The 20095-nt window shown below is 42.4% G+C and overlaps 1 long non-coding RNA gene across 1 annotated transcript in view; it reads left to right on the top strand.

The window, feature by feature from the left end:
- The first annotated feature begins 48 nt into the window (after positions 1-48).
- The window catches only part of LOC144370362 (uncharacterized), a 46822-nt gene continuing 26775 nt past the window's right edge, over positions 49-20095 (top strand). The window contains exon 1 of the long non-coding RNA XR_013430345.1: positions 49-1066. This is a non-coding gene — a long non-coding RNA (uncharacterized LOC144370362). The remainder of the gene's footprint in view (positions 1067-20095) is intronic.

A 20095-nucleotide genomic window follows, 5' to 3' on the forward strand; every position in this document is an offset into this window, starting at 1 on the left:
GGTGACCCCACCCCAATTCCTGAAGACAGTACATGGGAGTGTGTTATCAGTCCTTCCTCTAGCCAGGGCATGGGGAGCACCAGTCAGATGCATGGACGCATGCATGCACGGACGCTCGCAGGGATGCACGCACGCACGGACACACTGCGAACTACTTCTGTGCAGTGGGTTTCCTGAGGCCTAGAAGTTTCAGGCAGATGGTGGAGAAGCAAGTGGCTTCACGTAGCTGAGGACCTACCTTCGGAAGGCTGCCTGGCCTGCTCTGCTCCTGGCCAAGAAGCTTTGTCACCCTCTGGGATGAAGTCCCTTCTGGCTTTCCACTTTGCAGTTCCTGGTGAGGATGTGAGGCTTCCCACAAAGGCAGCCTGGTGCTCACCACGGTGCTCCTGTTGGACATTGTGGATCCCAGTGGAGAGCCTCAGGTAGGGAGGGCACTAGTGTGTCCAGCAGTTTGTGGAGTGCAGCACTGGCTGGAGCGGCATCATGGGACCAGAGCTGGGTAAGTAATGCATGGGGAAGAGGCAAAGTGTGTCTCTCTCCCTGTAAGGAGGTTCATGGATGCGCCGACCCTGCTGAGTCCTGTTTGGGATAGGAACCTTGCTGGATAGTTCTTAGGGAACTTGGAGCAGGGTGGGGTAGGAGGTGGAAGGGGTAGGAGATGGGTGAGGTAGGAGCTCCGTGGGGTAGGAGCTGGGTGGGATAGTGCAGGGGAGGGGATGCCCTGTGCTGTCCCTAAGAGGCAGTGCCTGAAGGGGTGACCATGCTGAGGCTTGTGGGGGAAGGGTCCTGGCTGGAGATCTTAAGGGACCTGAGCTGGGTGGGGTAGTGTCTGGGGAGAAGGCGCACTGTGCCTGTTGCCACTAGGCATTACTTGGTAACATTTCTGGGCAAAGCCCCACCCTCAACACACAGGTGAGTGCATGAAGCACACAAGCTTGGGCAGGCATATTGCAAACTGTTTCTGTGCTCTGCATTTCCAGGCATCCAGAAGTGGCCAGTAGACAGTGGAGAAGCATGTCCTCAAGTACCTGAGATCCTTCCTGCTGAACCTGGGAGCAGAGCCTAGGTAGGGAGACTTCCAGTGTCCTCAGCAATGTGTGGCGTATGGCCCTGGCTGGAGAGGTGTTGGGGGACCAGACTGGATGGGGTAGGTGCTAGGTGTGGTAGTGTGTGAGGAGGGGGCACGCTGTTTCTGTAAAGTGGTGCCTGGAGAGGAAGCTCATGCTGAGGCCTTTGGGGGCACCGCCCTGGCTGAAGAGGCTTCAGGGGAACGGAGCTGGGTGAGGTAGTTGGTGGGGAGGGGCACACTGTGTTTGTACCTGTGAGGAGATGCCTGGAGGGGGCGCTCTTGCTGAGGCCTGTAGGTACAAGGCCCTCACTGGGGAGGTGTTAGGGCACCAGGAACTGGATGGGGTAGTACATGGGGAGGGTACTTGCTGTGCCTGTCACTGCAATGCAGTGCCTACAGTGGATGCTTGTGCCTGTGGGGGTGCAGTCCTGGCTGGAGAGTTATTGGGAGACCAGAGCTGAATGGGGTGGAGCTTGATGGGGTAGGAACTTTTGTGGGGAGAAGTGCCTGTTCTTGCTAGGGGGTAGCTGGAGGGGGCAGTCGTCATGAGGCTTCTAGGGGCACAACCCTGGCTGGAGAGGTCTTAGGGGACCAGAGCTGGGTGAGGTAGTACCTTGGGAGGGCTGAACTGTTTCTATAACTGTGAGGTAGGGCCTGGGAACATCCCTGCACATAGCCCCGCCCTTGACACACATGTGCATGCAGTTTGCACATATTCACTGATTCATGCAGGGACTTATCCCAAACTGCGTCTGCACAGTGGATTTCTGGGCAGCCTAAAAGTGTACTGTAGATTGTGGAGAATCTGGGGCCTTCAAATCACACAGATTCTTTCTACTGATGGCTGCCTGGGCTGCTCCAGTCTTGCTCCTAGACTATGTCACCCTCTGGGAAGGTGTCCTTGCCGTCCTTTCTCATTCATGGGTGAGGATGTTGGGCCTCCCATAGTGGCAGCATGGCCCTCACCACCACCTCCTGTTGGTCTTTGTGGACTTATGAGGACAGTCTCAGGTAGGGAGGACTCCAGTGTCCCCAGTGGCATGTGGCATATGGCTCTGGGAGGAGAGGTTTTAGAGAACTGGAGCTGGGTGGTGAAGGAGTTCGGTGGGTAATGTGTGGTGATGGGGCACACTGTGCCTGTCTCTGCGAGGCAGTTACTTGAGGGGATGCCTGGGGGGGCGCAGCCCTGGCTGGAGAGGCATTGGGGACTGGAGCTGGATGGGTTAGAGCTGGGTGGGGTAGTGTGTATGGAGGGGGCATGCTGTGCTGGCCCCTCTGAGGTGGTTCCTTGAGAGGAGCCTCTTTCTGAGGCCTGTGGGGGTTGGACCCTGGCAGGAGAGGTGTCCTGGGACCAGAAGCTAGGTGGGTTAGTGTGTGGCTGCAAGGTGATGACTGGAGCAGACACACGTCATGAGGCCTCTGGGGGCGCCACCCTGGCTGGAGAGGTGCAGAGGGACTGGCAGCTATGTGGGGTAGTGGCTGCCTGCTCTGAGTGAGTGCCTGGAGGGGGCACTAGTGCTAAGGCCTGTGGAGGTAGGGAAGTGGGGCATAGGAGTTAGTGTGCTGTTCCTGGGTGCTCTTGACATGAGCTGAGTGGGTGTGGCAGAGGTTGCAGGGCAGTGGGGCAGAGGCACTTGGGTGCTGTTCCTGGGTGCTCCTGGAGGCAGCTGAGTTTGTGTGGTAGAGGTTTTAGGACTGGTACCTGGCTTCAATAGTGGGGCCTTGTTGGGGGAGTAAGTGTGAAGGGAAACTGGTTGGGGGCTGGCCTGAATGGGAGGATGTTAAAGGGAGAAAGCGGAACACCTGGTTTAAATGGGAGTATACATGTATCATTTTTAAAGCTGTGTGTATGGTGTATCATTTTAAAAGCTGTGTTCTCAACTTTATCTGCCAGTGTTTTCTTTTGTTCGTCTCCCCAAAAGAGTAAATTGCAAGTTTTTAGTATAAGTCTATTCTCTACATTCTGTACATATAATTTATGTGTTTTTCTTGTAACTTATATTTTATTACAATTAGGTGATTTGTAATGATTCATTGTTTATATATCAATGACTTTCATATTTTAAATCAATCATTTTTATGGAAACCATTTTTGTAAGTCCTCATTTACTTTGCTTTTTAGTTCACTATTTCCCAGTAAGTACAATTACTCATCCATTGGCATTTCCCTTTCTGCTGTGCAAAGGGTATATTCATTCTGAAATACTTTGATGTGTATTTTGTCCAGTGTGTGTTATTCAAGCTTCATGGAAATTTAATTATCAGTTGTTTTTGTCTTAAAATGGGAGATAAACTGTAGTTGAAATGGTCAGGTTTTTAAGGCATTTGTCTTGTGACATTTTGCTCTGTTGAGACATGCATTTTGTAAGTACATGTCTTTATAGTAACACACATATTTCATGTCAATATTTTTGTTCATAGAACCAGTTTTAGTAAAAAAAGTTTTTCTATTTTTTCACTTCATCATTCGATATGTTTGAGCCTCTGTTCATGTTCTATAGGTGGGAATTTATTATGATCACCATCTGATAAAAGAAGCTGGTAGCAAAGTTAGGGTTAATTTCTATTTTTACCACAAGGTCATTTGTTATAACGAGGTTTTACTTAGGGGTTTTACAAATTAGCATCAAAGTAGGCAATTAAGAATATTAACATTAACCAGCACTATTATAATTAATTCTTTTTTACTTTTGGGATTTCACAGTGGGATTGAGATTATATGAGGAGTATCATTTCTTAGAAGTATTTTTAAGTGTAGCAGATGCAACCAAGCTTACATATTTCCATTAAAATATGTAGCCCTGAATTCCTGGGCTGGGGTTGTGGCTACACCTCAACATATACGTGTGTGTGTGTGTGTGTGTGTGTGTGTGTGTGTGTGTTTGTGTATGCTTTGAAATCCTGTCACTTTAGATTTTCAATTATGTAGAATACCTTTCTGAGTGTTGATTATATTTGTATAAGTTCATTTCATAGTTTTTTTTCTATTTAGAATACCTCAAAATGCAAATGAGGGCTCTCATGAGGAAATTAAATGTGGAAATTTTGGTTTCCCACAGCAGTTCTGTGATGTATCCCAGGGCCTCCAAGCCCCAGCTAGTGGTTTGGTTTAGAATGATGATGGTGTAAATGGAGAAAAGGGATGCATACTTGATTGTTTTATTTGTTCATATGAGTTATAATTGAGAATAAAATGTATTTTGACATACATAAATGGAGTATAACTTCTCATTCTTTTGGTTATACATGATGTAGATTCACACTGGTCATGTAATAATGTATGTATATAGGTTAATAATGTCTAATTCATTCCACTATTCTTCCTACCCTCTTACCCTCCTCCACTCCCTTCACTCCCGTCTGCCTTATCCAAATCACCTGTATTCTTCCCTAGAGGGCATCCTCCTATCTCAGTCTCTAAACTCATGGACATTACAGGTGTGCACCACAGTGCCTGGCTTTTCTTCTCATTTATTCTGAGGTCCCAGGCAATATTTCTTCTCTCAACAATTTATATTGTTTAACATCTCATAAGTACATATTAGTATGTACAATGTAATTACTTTGATTCCTGGGTAATATCTATCTCAACTTTTATCATTTTTTATTGTAAATATATTTTAAATATCCTCCTTTCTATCTAGTTTCAGTTATTCAATGCTGTATTCACCCGCCTCTGCCATAGAACACAAGAACTTATTCATCCTAACTGTAATGGTGTTCTGGTTGACCAATCTCTCTCCATCCTCCCACCCTCTACACTCTTTCCAGCTTCTGGTAACAACTATTCTCTCAACATCTATGAGATTGACTTTTGTAGAATTCACATATAAGTGGAATCAGGTAATATTTGTTTTTCTGTGCCTGGATTATTTTATTTAACTTAATGTCCTCCATGTTTATCTCTGTTGTTGCGTATGACAGGACTTCTTTTAATTTTGTGGTCAAATAATATTTGTTTGTATATATCACATTTTCTTTATCCATTTGTTAGTTTATGGGCACATCTGTTGTTTTCATTTCCTGGCTATTATGAACAATCAGTAGGGTAGTGCAGGTGTTTCTTTGCCATGCTCATTTCATTCCTTTTTGTATACCCCCCAATAGTGGAATTTCAAGATATGTGGTAGCTCTATTTTTATTTTTTGGAGGACTCTCCATACTTTCTTCTATAATAACTGAACTAACTACATTCCAACCATCACACTCTTCAAAAATGGTTTTTGTGTCTTGCCTACCACATTTATCCCAATATTTCCCTAATATTATGACTTTCCAAGTATGAAAATATCTACCTAGCCAAACCCTTATCTCACTGTCCTAAATACTGTCATGTAAATAAAAAAGTTTTCACAACTGTTTCTCAAACACACAATGACAGTTTCTGTCTGGAACTTTACTAAATTTTTATGGAACTATATCTTTGACTTTCTCAATAATTTACATAGTTTATTCCAGTATACTTTATTTTAAGTGTTTACTGTGTTATTATAAAATTGATTTGTCATTTTTACTTTACTGTATTTGTTAATAATACCTCAATTTTACCTTTATATCCCAAGGGATTGAATCTAGGGCCTTGTGCATGTGAGGAAAGCACCCTACCAACTGAGCTATATCCCCAGCCACAGACTATATTATAAAAATGAAGAATTTCATAGATACCATTGAATTTATGTATTGAGATGCAAGAATAAATAAAATGGCCACATGAGTCATGAATAAAGAATAATTTGAGATTATTCAAAAATAATATCAATAAAGATGATATTAATTAAGATTTACTAATAATTAACATATTTTATGCTGTCAGTGATGAGAAATATAATAATGTTTTCTGATAAATAAAAAGAATCAGTATTTGCATATTTTCCTTTCCTAGAATGTTTATATGATCATTTGCTTTTTTTGTTACACCATTCTTTTGTTTCCACTTGAAAGACTGCCTGTAGCAATTCCAAAAAGAAAGGCTAGTGGTAATTAACTCACACACCTTTTATTTTTTTGCCAAAAAGTTGTTATTTTTTCTTAATTTTTAAAGGAAATTATTGCTGGTGCTCTCTTCTCAGTTGTTAAATTGTTTTTAGTTTGTGTGTGTGCATTCTTTTTCTTTGAAAAATTAATACATCATATCTGACCTAAAGTTTTCTTCCAAAAAATCTGCTGATGTTTTTCTTTTTTTTTATGGATTGTTCAAAACATTACAGAGCTCATGATATATCATCTTTCATACATTTGACTCAATTGGGTTTTGAACTCCCTTTTTTACCCCAGATACAGATTGCAGAATCACATCTGTTACATACTCACATTTTTACATAATGGCATATTAGTGACTGTTGTATTCTGCTACCTTTCCTATCCCCTACTATCCCCCCTCCCCTCCTCTCCCATCTTCCCTCTCTACCTCCTCTGCTGTTGTTCAATTCTCTCCCTTTATTTCCCCTCCCCCTTGCCCCTCATAACCTCTTATAATTTTTTGTATCATTGAAGGTCTCCTACCATTTCCATATGTTTTTCCTTCTCTCTCCTTTTCTCTCCCCCCATTCATCTTTGTTTACTGTTAGTCTTTTCCTCATGCTCTTCCTTCCTGTTCTGTTCTTAGGGGCTCTCTTTATATCAAAGAAGACATTTGGCATTTGTTTTTTACGGCTTGGCTAGCTTCACTTAGCATCATCTGCTCTAATGCCATCCATTTCCCTGCAAATTCTATGATTTTGTCATTTCTTAGTGCTGCATAATACTCCATTGTGTATAGATGCCACATTTTTTTATCCATTCATCTATTGAAGGGCATTTAGGTTGGTTCCACAGTCTAGCTATTGTGAATTGTGCCGCTATAATCATTGATATGGCCGTATCCCTATAGTTCGCTCTTTTAAGGTCCTCAGGGAATAGTCCGAGAAGAGCGATAGCTGGGTCAAATGGTGGATCCATTTCCCTGCTGATGTTTTTCTAAAAGCTCCATCTTAGGAGATAAATCACTCTTCACTTCTTACATTCAAAATTTTTTATTTTCATTTTATTTACTTGTTTATTTATTTATTTTCTAGTTGCTGATAGACTTTATTTATTTATTTATTTATGGTGCTGAGAATTGAACAGACTTTTATTTATTTATTCATATGAGGTGATGGGAATCAAACCCAGTGCCTCACACTTGCCAGGCAAGTGTACTTCTGCTGAGCCACAGCCCCAACCCATCAAAAATCTTTATTTTTAAATTTTGATTGTTACAATTTTCCTCACTTTGGGTCCTTTTTGTATTCATCTTAATTATTTTTCTTTGAGTTTCTTGAATTTGGGTATCCATTTTCTTTCTCAGAATTGAAAAAAAATGTCTTATTTTTTCAAATGAGTTCTAGTCACCCTTCTCTTTCTCTTCTTTAGAGATACATGCAAAACACATATTTGTCCTTGTGATGTTGTCTCATAAGTCCCTTAGAGTTTCTTCACATTTAAAATTTTATATTTTTAATTTTGTTTTTGTTTCAATCAATAATTTCAAAAAAATATTTTATTTCAATTATTGTTTTATTTAAATACTGTCATGTTGGCATTTTTACACTTTACATGCATTTTCCTGATTTTGTGTCATTTTTTTAATATTTATTTTTTAGTTGTAGTTGGACACAGTATCTTCATTTTATTTTTTTATGTGGTGCTGAGGATTGAACCCAGGACTTTGTGTGTGCTAGGTGAGCGCTCTACCAATGAGCCAGAATCCCAGCCCTTTTGTGTAGTTTTCTGCTGTTTCCTCATAACACATGTAGGTATTTTTACAAGGACTATTTTTCATTTCATGAAATTATTCATAGACCTTAAAAGTCTTAGGATTGGTCTTTGTAGAGTTATCTCATTTATTTGATTTATTTGTGTTTCTGTGTTTCTTCATGTGTCTTGTTATTTCTGTTATAATTTTTTGTTTTGTTTTTGCATTTGAAGAAACAGCTACCTCTTCCAGACTTTGTGAATCAGTTTTGTATGGGGGACAAGTTTCACAAATTAGCCAGAAATTTTGGAAGCCCCTTGGATCTTTTATGGGAGTGGTTCTTTTCTGGACTTGAAAAATGATTTCTGAATTAGGTTTGCTGGTTTCTTAAGAAAGTCTTGTACTCTCTTCCTCCCCTTGGTGTCTCATTGCTGTATGGTAGAGTCTGATGCTTAGACAATCCTTTTGAGCTCTCTCTGGTTCTCAGCCCAACTCAGGTATTGAAAGTAAGAAATTTCCTCATATGAGCCTTAAGACAAGTGAGACAAATCATTTCCTCAGACATCTGTCTCTCCCTAAACAACACCTATAATATTGGAAGCATATCCACCCTTCCTCCTAAGAAAGTAGTCATGAATTATGTTTGTCTTGCTGGGTTGGGCATGGGGTAGATAGCAAGTGAATGGAAATGGCCTTTTTTTTACCTCTTTAAATAAAACTGTGTATTCCTGGAATACCCCAATTTCATAACTGGCTTATGCAATGTTCTTATGAGATCATTGGACCATAATCTTTGTGTGTCAATATTTGTGAGGAAGTGACGTCTGGGGCTTTATATTCTGAAAAATTTCAGACATCATTCAAGGAAAACATTTTTTTTTTTTTTATTGATTGTTCAAAACATTACAGAGCTCAAGACATATCATCTTTCATACATTCGACTCAATTGAGATTTGAACTCCCCAAATACATAATACAGACTCACTTCTGTTACATACTCACGTTTTAACATAATGGCATATTAGTGACTGTTGTATTCTGCTACCTTTCCTATCCCCTACTATCCCCCCTCCCCTCCCCTCCCCTCCCATCTTCCCTCTCTACCTCCTCTGCTGTTGTTCAGTTCTCTCCCCTTTTTTTCCCCCCACCCCCTTTCCCCTCATAACCTCTTATAATTTTGTGTATCACTGAAGGTCTCCTACCATTTCCATATGTTTTCCCTTCTCTCTTCCTTTCTCTCCCCCCATTCGTCTTAGTTTACTGGTAGTCTTTTCCTCATGCTCTTCCTTCCTGTTCTATTCTTAGTGGCTCTCTTTATATCAAAGAAGACATTTGATATTTGTTTTTTAGGGCTTGGCTAGCTTCACTTAGCATAATCTGCTCTAATGCCATCCATTTCCCTGCAAATTCTATGATTTTGTCGTTTCTTAGTGCTGCATAATACTCCATTGTGTATAGCTGCCACAATTTTTTTATCCACTCGTCTATTGAAGGGCATCTAGGTTGGTTCCACAGTCTAGCTATTGTGAATTGTGCTGCTATAATCATTGATGTGGCCGTATCCGTATAGTGTGCTCTTTTAAGGTCCTCAGGGAATAGTCCAAGAAGGGCAATAGCTGGGTCAAATGGTGGATCCATTCCCAGCTTTCCCAGGAATCTCCATACTGCTTTCCAAATTGGCCTCACCATTTTGCAGTCCCACCAGCAGTGAACAAGTGTGCCCTTTTCCCCACATCCTCGCCAACACTTATTGTTGTTTGACTTCATAATGGCTGCCAATCTTACAGGAGTGAAATGGTATCTTAGGGTGGTTTTGATTTGCATTTCTCTGATTGCTAGAGATGGTGAGCATTTTCTCATGTGCTTGTGGATTGATTGTATGTCCTCCTCTGAGAAGTGTCTGTTCAGGTCCTTGGCCCATTTGTTGATTGGATTATTTGTTATCTTATTGTTTAATTTTTTGAGTTCTTTGTACATTCTGGATATTAGGGCTCTATCTGAGGTGTGAGGGGTAAAAATTTGTTCCCAGGATGTAGGCTCTCTATTTACCTCTTTTACTGTTTCTCTTGCTGAGAAAAAACTTTTTAGTTTAAGTAGGTCCCATTTGTTTATTCTTGTTATTAACTCTTGGGCTACGGGCGTTCTATTAAGGAATTTGGAGCCCGACCCCACAATATGTAGATCATAGCCAACTTTTCCTTCTATCAGACGCAGTGTCTCTGTTTTTATATCTAGCTCCTTGATCCATTTTGAGTTAACTTTTGTGGCTGGCGAGAGAAAGGGAATCAATTTCATTTTGTTGCATATGGATTTCCAATTTTCCCAACACCATTTATTGAAGATGCTATCCTTCCTCCATTGCATGTTTTTAGCCCCTTTATCAAATATAAGATAGTTGTAACTTTGTGGATTAGTCTCTGTGTCCTCTATTCTGTACCATTGGTCCACCTGCCTGTTTTGGTACCAGTACCATGCTGTTTTTGTTACTATTGCTTTATAGTACAGTTTGAGCTCTGGTATCGCTATACCTCCAGATTCACACTTCCTGCTTAGAATTGCTTTTGCTATTCTGGGTCTTTTGTTTTTCCATATGAATTTCATGATTGCTTTATCTATTTCTACAAGAAATGTCTTTGGGATTCTGATTGGCATCGCATTAAACCTGTAGAGAACTTTGGGTAGTATCGCCATTTTGATGATGTTAGTTCTGCCTATCCATGAACAGGGTACATTTTTCCATCTTCTGAGATCTTCTTCTATCTCTCTCTTTAAGGTTCTGTAGTTTTCATTGTATAAATCTTTCACCTCTTTTGTTAGGTTGATTCCCAAGTATCTTATTTTCTTTGAGGATATTGTGAATGGAGTGGTTTTCCTTATTTCCATTTCAGAGGTTTTGTTGCTGATATACAGGAATGCCTTTGATTTGTGCGTGTTGATTTTATATCCTGCCACTTTGCTGAATTCATTTATTAACTCTAGCAGCTTCTTTGTAGATCCTTTTGGGTCTGTTAAGTAAATTATCATGTCATCTGCAAATAGCGATAATTTAATTTCTTCTTTTCCTATTTTTATGCCTTTAATTTCTTTTGTCTGTCTAATTGCTCTGGCTAGTACTTCGAGAACTAAATTGAATAGAAGTGGTGATAGAGGACATCCCTGTCTTGTTCCAGATTTTAGAGGGAATGCCTTCAGTTTTTCTCCATTTAGGATGATGCTAGCCTGAGGTTTAGCATATATAGCTTTTACAATGTTGAGGTAAGTTCCTGATATCCCTAGTTTTTCTAATGTTTTGAACATAAAGGGATGTTGTATTTTGTCAAATGCTTTTTCTGCATCTATCGAGATGATCATATGGTTCTGGTCTTTAAGCCTATTGATGTGGTGAATAGCATGTATTGATTTCCGTATATTGAACCAGCCTTGCATCCCAGGGATGAATCCTACTTGATCATGGTGCACAAGTTTCCTGATATGTTTTTGTATTCGATTCGCCAGAATTTTATTGAGAATTTTTGCATCCAAGTTCATTAGAGATATTGGTCTGTAGTTTTCTTTCTTTGAAGTGTCTTTGTCTGGTTTTGGGATCAGGGTGATGTTGGCCTCATAGAATGAATTTGGAAGAGCTCCTTCTTTTTCTATTTCTTGAAATAGTTTGAAAAGTATTGGTATTAGTTCTTCTTTGAAGGTTTTGTAGAACTCCGCTGTATACCCATCAGGTCCAGGGCTTTTCTTGGTTGGTAGTCTTTTGATGGCTTCTTCTATTTCTTCCTTTGTTATTGGTCTGTTCAAATTGTGTGTGTCTTCTTGTCTCAATCTGGGCAAATCATATGCCTTAAGAAATTTATCGATATCTTCGCTATCTTCTATTTTATTAGAATATAGGGTTTCAAAATAGTTTCTAATTATCTCCTGTATTTCTGTAGTGTCTGTTGTGATATTGCCTTTTTCATCCCGTATATTAGTAATTTGAGTTCTCTCTCTTCTTCTTTTTGTTAGCATAGCTAAGGGCTTGTCTATCTTATTTATTTTTTCAAAGAACCAACTTTTAGTTTTATCAATTTTTTCAATGGTTTTTTTTGTTTCAATTTCGTTTATTTCTGCTCTAATTTTAATTATTTCTTGTCTTCTACTACAATTGCTGTTGTTTTGTTCTTCCTTTTCTAGGTTTTTGAGGTGTAGTGTGAGTTCATTTATTTGTTGGTTTTTTCTTTTTTTGATGAAAGAACTCCAGGATATGAATTTCCCTCTTAAAACTGCTTTCATTGTGTCCCATAGATTCCGGTATGTTGTGTCTGTATTATCATTTGACTCTAAGAATTTTTTTATCTCTTCCTTTATGTCTTCTGTAACCCATTGATCATTCAATAACATATTGTTCATTTTCCATGTGGTGTAGGATTTTTCCTTCCTTTTTTTATCATTGATTTCCAATTTCATTCCATTATGGTCAGATATGGTGCATGGTATTATCTCCACACTTTTATATTTACTAAGATTTGCCTTATGGCATAATATATGGTCTATTTTTGAGTAGGATCCATGTGCTGCTGAGAAGAACGTGTATCCACTTGATGATGGTTGGTATATTCTATATATGTCAGTTAGGTCTAGGTTATTGATTGTGCTGTTGAGTTCTATAGTTTCTTTATTCAGTTTTTGTCTAGAGGATCTGTCTAATGGCGAGAGCGGTGTGTTGAAGTCACCCGTAATTATTGTGTTATGGTCTATTTGACTCTTGAACTTGAGGAGCGTTTGTTTTATGTAGATTGCAGCTCCATTGTTTGGTGCATACAAATTGATAATTGTTATGTCTTGTTGGTGGATGGTCCCTTTTAACAGTATATAGTGTCCTTCCTTATCCTTCTTAATTAACTTAGGTTTGAAGTTGATTTTATTTGATATGAGTATGGCCACTCCTGCTTGTTTCCGAGGGCCATGTGAGTGGTATGATTTTTCCCAACCTTTTACCTTCAGCCTGTGTATGTCTTTTCCTATCATATGAGTCTCCTGAAGGCAGCATATTGTTGGATTTGTTTTTTTGATCCAGGTTGCTAGCCTATGTCTCTTGATTGGTGAGTTTAGGCCATTAACATTTAAAGTTACAATTGAGATATGATTTGTACTTCCAGTCATGCTTCTTTATTTATTTATTTTAGTTTGGCTAGTTTTACTTTTTTGGTTATTTTCTTCCTCCTTTACTGAGATACCTCTTGTTGTTAGTTTTGGGCACTATTTTTCAATTCCTCTTCTTGTAGTATATTGCTCAGAATGCTTTGCAGTGCTGGTTTTCTTGCTGCAAATTCTTTTAGCTTTTGTTTATCGTGAAAGATTTTAATTTCGTTGTCAAATCTAAAGCTCAATTTTGCTGGATACAGTATTCTTGGTTGAAATCCATTATTTTTCAGCGTTTGAAATACATTGTTCCAGGATCTTCTCGCTTTCAAAGTCTGTGCTGAGAAATCAGTCGTTAACCTAATTGGTTTACCCCTGAATGTAATCTGTCTCTTTTCTCTGGTAGCTTTTAATATTCTCTCCTTGTCCTGTATGTTGGCTATCTTCATAATTATGTGTCTTGGAGTTGGTCTATTATAGTTTTGAATGTTTGGGGTCCTGTAGGCTTCCAGGATTTGGCAATCCATTCCATCTTTCATCTCTGGGAAGTTTTCTACAATTATTTCATTTAATATGCTGTCCATTCCTTTGGTTTGAATCTCTGTGCCTTCTTCTATCCCGATGACTCTCAAGTTTGGTTTTTTAATGGCATCCCATATCTCTTGAATAGATTGCTCATGGGATTTAAGCATCTTTTCTGTGTTGACTATACTCTTTTCAAGTTGATAAACCTTGTCTTCATTATCTGATGTTCTGACTTCTACTTGATCAAGTCTATTTGTAATATTCTCGTTTGAGTTTTTAATTTGGTTTATAGTTTCCTGCAATTCTAGGATTATATTTTGATTCTTTTTTAAGATCTCTATCTCCTGGTAGAGCTCGTTCTTTGCCATTTGAATTTGTTTGTTTAACTCATTTTCAAAATATATTTTTATTGCTTGGACTTGCTGTCTCATGTCTTCTCTAATATTCCTTTCCATTTGAGTTAGGTATGCCTTGAGTTCTTTCCCTATCCCTGCTTCTGATGTTTCTATGTCCTCTTGTAGAATTAAGTTGTCTTGCATTGTTTGTACTCCTTTTTTCCCTTGTTTTCTCATGTTGTCCCCGTTGCTTTCCAGCTCTATTTGATTGTCGTGTTTCTGTTCTCTTCTATAGATTTGTTTCGGTTCTGTATTACTCTGATGCCTCTCCTTAGTGTTGTTAAACTATGCCTGCTGACGTGGGTTCCACTGTGAAGGCAGATCCGACGTCCGAGCTCCAGTGACGACACTACTTCGCTATGACTGGCCCCAGTTCCTTGCCGGGGTGTCCTGAGGAGGTGGTATGACTGAACTGTCTCTGTTTGATTTCAGCTCCCAGTCGCGGCAGGCAGGCGGTCTCCAGCCGCCCAGTATCACAGGCCGCAGGCGGGTGATCGGTCACCTGCGGCCGGGTGTTCTCCTACCGCCCACCTATGCGGGCAGTGGGTGAACTGTCGCCGGCGGGCCTGCAATTTCCAGCTGCCCAGTCTCGAGGGCCTTGCCTCTAGCCTCCTGGTTTCTCCTGCTAGCCTTCTGTAGCTGCAGGGCAGGCCGCACGAATCAGTCGGCCTGGATCTCCGGGGTCCCACAGTTGGCAATTGGGATCCCAGGCACTCTGTCCTTTGGATTTTTCCTGCTTGCCCCTCCCCCAGCTCTAGCTAGACAGGTTTCCTTTTGGCTGCAGATGTGTAGGGGGGGTTGCAGGTCAGGTGCCTCTAGTTCCCCCCCTAGTCTTTATGCAGGCTCACTCTGATTCTCCCTCCCCGGCAAGCCTAGGAGAGATTTTATGCGAGTTCCCGATGTATGGGGGATGGGCTGAGTGCCACACACCTGTTTTGTTGTTGAGATCTGTCGGAGAATGGCGGTGGATATTTCAGCTGTTCAAGATGCTGACTGCTGATTGCCTTGGCGGAGTGTCCGCTGTGGGGGATGGGACTGTACCGCTTCCTTCCCCGTCTAAACTCCCGAACTCAGCCCGGGGGTCAGTGTGGGCTTGGCTGGCGGGATTCCACCTGGTCTCAGCCGAGCCTCTCCCTGCTTGCTAATTAATGGCTTCCCTGGGGCGCCACGCCTTCTGTAGCCGCAGGGCAGGCTGCACGAATCAGTCGGCCTGGATCTCCGGGGTCCCACAGTTGGCAATTGGGATCCCAGGCACTCTGTCCTTTGGATTTTTCCTGCTTGCCCCTCCCCCAGCTCTAGCTAGACAGGTTTCGTTTTGGCTGCAGATGGGTAGGGGGGGTTGCAGGTCAGGTGCCTCTAATTCCCCCCTAGTCTTTATGCAGGCTCACTCTGATTCTCCCTCCCCCGGCAGGCCTAGGAGAGATTTTATGCGAGTTCCCGATGTATGGGGGATGGGCTGAGTGCCACACACCTGTTTTGTTGTTGAGATCTGTCGGAGAATGGCGGTGGAAATTTCAGCTGTTCAAGATGCTGACTGCTGATTGCCTTGGCGGAGTGTCCGCTGTGGAGGATGGGACTGTACCGCTTCCTTCCCCGTCTAAACTCCCGATCTCAGCCCGGGTGTCAGTGTGGGCTTGGCTGGCGGGATTCCACCTGGTCTCAGCCGAGCCTCTCCCTGCTTGCTAATTAATGGCTTCCCTGGGGCGCCACGCCTTCTGTAGCCGCAGGGCAGGCCGCACGAATCAGTCGGCCTGGATCTCCGGGGTCCCACAGTTGGCAATTGGGATCCCAGGCACTCTGTCCTTTGGATTTTTCCTGCTTGCCCCTCCCCCAGCTCTAGCTAGACAGGTTTCGTTTTGGCTGCAGATGGGTAGGGGGGGTTGCAGGTCAGGTGCCTCTAGTTCCCCCCTAGTCTTTATGCAGGCTCACTCTGATTCTCCCTCCCCCGGCAGGCCTAGGAGAGATTTTATGCGAGTTCCCGATGTATGGGGGATGGGCTGAGTGCCACACACCTGTTTTGTTGTTGAGATCTGTCGGAGAATGGCGGTGGAAATTTCAGCTGTTCAAGATGCTGACTGCTGATTGCCTTGGCGGAGTGTCCGCTGTGGGGGATGGGACTGTACCGCTTCCTTCCCCGTCTAAACTCCCGAACTCAGCCCGGGGGTCAGTGTGGGCTTGGCTGGCGGGATTCCACCTGGTCTCAGCCAAGCCTCTCCCTGCTTGCTAATTAATGGCTTCCCTGGGGCGCCACGCCTTCTGTAGCCGCAGGGCAGGCCGCACGAATCAGTCGGCCTGGATCTCCGGGGTCCCACAGTTGGCAATTGGGATCCCAGGCACTCTGTCCTTTGGATTTTTCCTGCTTGCCCCTCCCCCAGCTCTAGCTAGACAGGTTTCGTTTTGGCTGCAGATGGGTAGGGGGGGTTGCAGGTCAGGTGCCTCTAATTCCCCCCTAGTCTTTATGCAGGCTCACTCTGATTCTCCCTCCCCCGGCAGGCCTAGGAGAGATTTTATGCGAGTTCCCAATGTATGGGGGATGGGCTGAGTGCCACACACCTGTTTTGTTGTTGAGATCTGTCGGAGAATGGCGGTGGAAATTTCAGCTGTTCAAGATGCTGACTGCTGATTGCCTTGGCGGAGTGTCCGCTGTGGGGGATGGGACTGTACCGCTTCCTTCCCCGTCTAAACTCCCGATCTCAGCCCGGGGGTCAGTGTGGGCTTGGCTGGCGGGATTCCACCTGGTCTCAGCCGAGCCTCTCCCTGCTTGCTAATTAATGGCTTCCCTGGGGCGCCACGCCTTCTGTAGCCGCAGGGCAGGCCGCACGAATCAGTCGGCCTGGATCTCCGGGGTCCCACAGTTGGCAATTGGGATCCCAGGCACTCTGTCCTTTGGATTTTTCCTGCTTGCCCCTCCCCCAGCTCTAGCTAGACAGGTTTCGTTTTGGCTGCAGATGGGTAGGGGGGGTTGCAGGTCAGGTGCCTCTAGTTCCCCCCTAGTCTTTATGCAGGCTCACTCTGATTCTCCCTCCCCCGGCAGGCCTAGGAGAGATTTTATGCGAGTTCCCGATGTATGGGGGATGGGCTGAGTGCCACACACCTGTTTTGTTGTTGAGATCTGTCGGAGAATGGCGGTGGATATTTCAGCTGTTCAAGATGCTGACTGCTGATTGCCTTGGCGGAGTGTCCGCTGTGGGGGATGGGACTGTACCGCTTCCTTCCCCGTCTAAACTCCCGAACTCAGCCCGGGGGTCAGTGTGGGCTTGGCTGGCGGGATTCCACCTGGTCTCAGCCGAGCCTCTCCCTGCTTGCTAATTAATGGCTTCCCTGGGGCGCCACGCCTTCTGTAGCCGCAGGGCAGGCCGCACGAATCAGTCGGCCTGGATCTCCGGGGTCCCACAGTTGGCAATTGGGATCCCAGGCACTCTGTCCTTTGGATTTTTCCTGCTTGCCCCTCCCCCAGCTCTAGCTAGACAGGTTTCGTTTTGGCTGCAGATGGGTAGGGGGGGTTGCAGGTCAGGTGCCTCTAATTCCCCCCTAGTCTTTATGCAGGCTCACTCTGATTCTCCCTCCCCCGGCAGGCCTAGGAGAGATTTTATGCGAGTTCCCGATGTATGGGGGATGGGCTGAGTGCCACACACCTGTTTTGTTGTTGAGATCTGTCGGAGAATGGCGGTGGAAATTTCAGCTGTTCAAGATGCTGACTGCTGATTGCCTTGGCGGAGTGTCCGCTGTGGGGGATGGGACTGTACCGCTTCCTTCCCCGTCTAAACTCCCGATCTCAGCCCGGGGGTCAGTGTGGGCTTGGCTGGCGGGATTCCACCTGGTCTCAGCCAAGCCTCTCCCTGCTTGCTAATTAATGGCTTCCCTGGGGCGCCACGCCTTCTGTAGCCGCAGGGCAGGCTGCACGAATCAGTCGGCCTGGATCTCCAGGGTCCCACAGTTGGCAATTGGGATCCCAGGCACTCTGTCCTTTGGATTTTTCCTGCTTGCCCCTCCCCCAGCTCTAGCTAGACAGGTTTCGTTTTGGCTGCAGATGGGTAGGGGGGGTTGCAGGTCAGGTGCCTCTAGTTCCCCCCTAGTCTTTATGCAGGCTCACTCTGATTCTCCCTCCCCCGGCAGGCCTAGGAGAGATTTTATGCGAGTTCCCGATGTATGGGGGATGGGCTGAGTGCCACACACCTGTTTTGTTGTTGAGATCTGTCGGAGAATGGCGGTGGAAATTTCAGCTGTTCAAGATGCTGACTGCTGATTGCCTTGGCGGAGTGTCCGCTGTGTCAGACTTTTATTTATTTATTCATATGAGGTGATGGGAATCAAACCCAGTGCCTCACACTTGCCAGGCAAGTGTACTTCTGCTGAGCCACAGCCCCAACCCATCAAAAATCTTTATTTTTAAATTTTGATTGTTACAATTTTCCTCACTTTGGGTCCTTTTTGTATTCATCTTAATTATTTTTCTTTGAGTTTCTTGAATTTGGGTATCCATTTTCTTTCTCAGAATTGAAAAAAAATGTCTTATTTTTTCAAATGAGTTCTAGTCACCCTTCTCTTTCTCTTCTTTAGAGATACATGCAAAACACATATTTGTCCTTGTGATGTTGTCTCATAAGTCCCTTAGAGTTTCTTCACATTTAAAATTTTATATTTTTAATTTTGTTTTTGTTTCAATCAATAATTTCAAAAAAATATTTTATTTCAATTATTGTTTTATTTAAATACTGTCATGTTGGCATTTTTACACTTTACATGCATTTTCCTGATTTTGTGTCATTTTTTTAATATTTATTTTTTAGTTGTAGTTGGACACAGTATCTTCATTTTATTTTTTTATGTGGTGCTGAGGATTGAACCCAGGACTTTGTGTGTGCTAGGTGAGCGCTCTACCAATGAGCCAGAATCCCAGCCCTTTTGTGTAGTTTTCTGCTGTTTCCTCATAACACATGTAGGTATTTTTACAAGGACTATTTTTCATTTCATGAAATTATTCATAGACCTTAAAAGTCTTAGGATTGGTCTTTGTAGAGTTATCTCATTTATTTGATTTATTTGTGTTTCTGTGTTTCTTCATGTGTCTTGTTATTTCTGTTATAATTTTTTGTTTTGTTTTTGCATTTGAAGAAACAGCTACCTCTTCCAGACTTTGTGAATCAGTTTTGTATGGGGGACAAGTTTCACAAATTAGCCAGAAATTTTGGAAGCCCCTTGGATCTTTTATGGGAGTGGTTCTTTTCTGGACTTGAAAAATGATTTCTGAATTAGGTTTGCTGGTTTCTTAAGAAAGTCTTGTACTCTCTTCCTCCCCTTGGTGTCTCATTGCTGTATGGTAGAGTCTGATGCTTAGACAATCCTTTTGAGCTCTCTCTGGTTCTCAGCCCAACTCAGGTATTGAAAGTAAGAAATTTCCTCATATGAGCCTTAAGACAAGTGAGACAAATCATTTCCTCAGACATCTGTCTCTCCCTAAACAACACCTATAATATTGGAAGCATATCCACCCTTCCTCCTAAGAAAGTAGTCATGAATTATGTTTGTCTTGCTGGGTTGGGCATGGGGTAGATAGCAAGTGAATGGAAATGGCCTTTTTTTTACCTCTTTAAATAAAACTGTGTATTCCTGGAATACCCCAATTTCATAACTGGCTTATGCAATGTTCTTATGAGATCATTGGACCATAATCTTTGTGTGTCAATATTTGTGAGGAAGTGACGTCTGGGGCTTTATATTCTGAAAAATTTCAGACATCATTCAAGGAAAACATTTTTGTTTAATAAAAAAGTTGATACTAGGCTATTCATATTATAATGTGACTTTCATTCAAGTATAATTTCTTAAATGTGAGCTACATTGTAGCATAACATTCATTTTACAGGAAAGCTTCAATACACTTCGGCCACTTTTATCTTATGACCATTGAGTAACTACAAATAATAACATTTATGATATTTGTGGTATTGTTTAAATATCCGAAACCTTTTGGGTTTTCAAGTTACAATATTCTTGTAAAATGTGTATTATTTAAATTATTTTTCAATGCTGAATAGGTGAATGTATCCAAATAAAGTCATATGCATTCTCGAATTTATAATTCAATTTTCTCAAAAAAGTTTAGTCAAATAGTATTTTTTGTGAGCCCTGAAATAAGGGAATCTGATGAGCACACTTGAGATTTTTATATTTTAAGGTGTTAGATTATAAACCAAATCTGAAATCAAAAAGAGTTTTCCATTTAATTTTTAATATTTGATATTTTTTCTCTCATTGTTTTATTGAAAATATTTTGCATTC

The sequence above is a fragment of the Ictidomys tridecemlineatus genome, chromosome 14 (assembly GCF_052094955.1).
Source record: "Ictidomys tridecemlineatus isolate mIctTri1 chromosome 14, mIctTri1.hap1, whole genome shotgun sequence".
In the NCBI taxonomy this organism is placed as follows: domain Eukaryota; kingdom Metazoa; phylum Chordata; class Mammalia; order Rodentia; family Sciuridae; genus Ictidomys; species Ictidomys tridecemlineatus.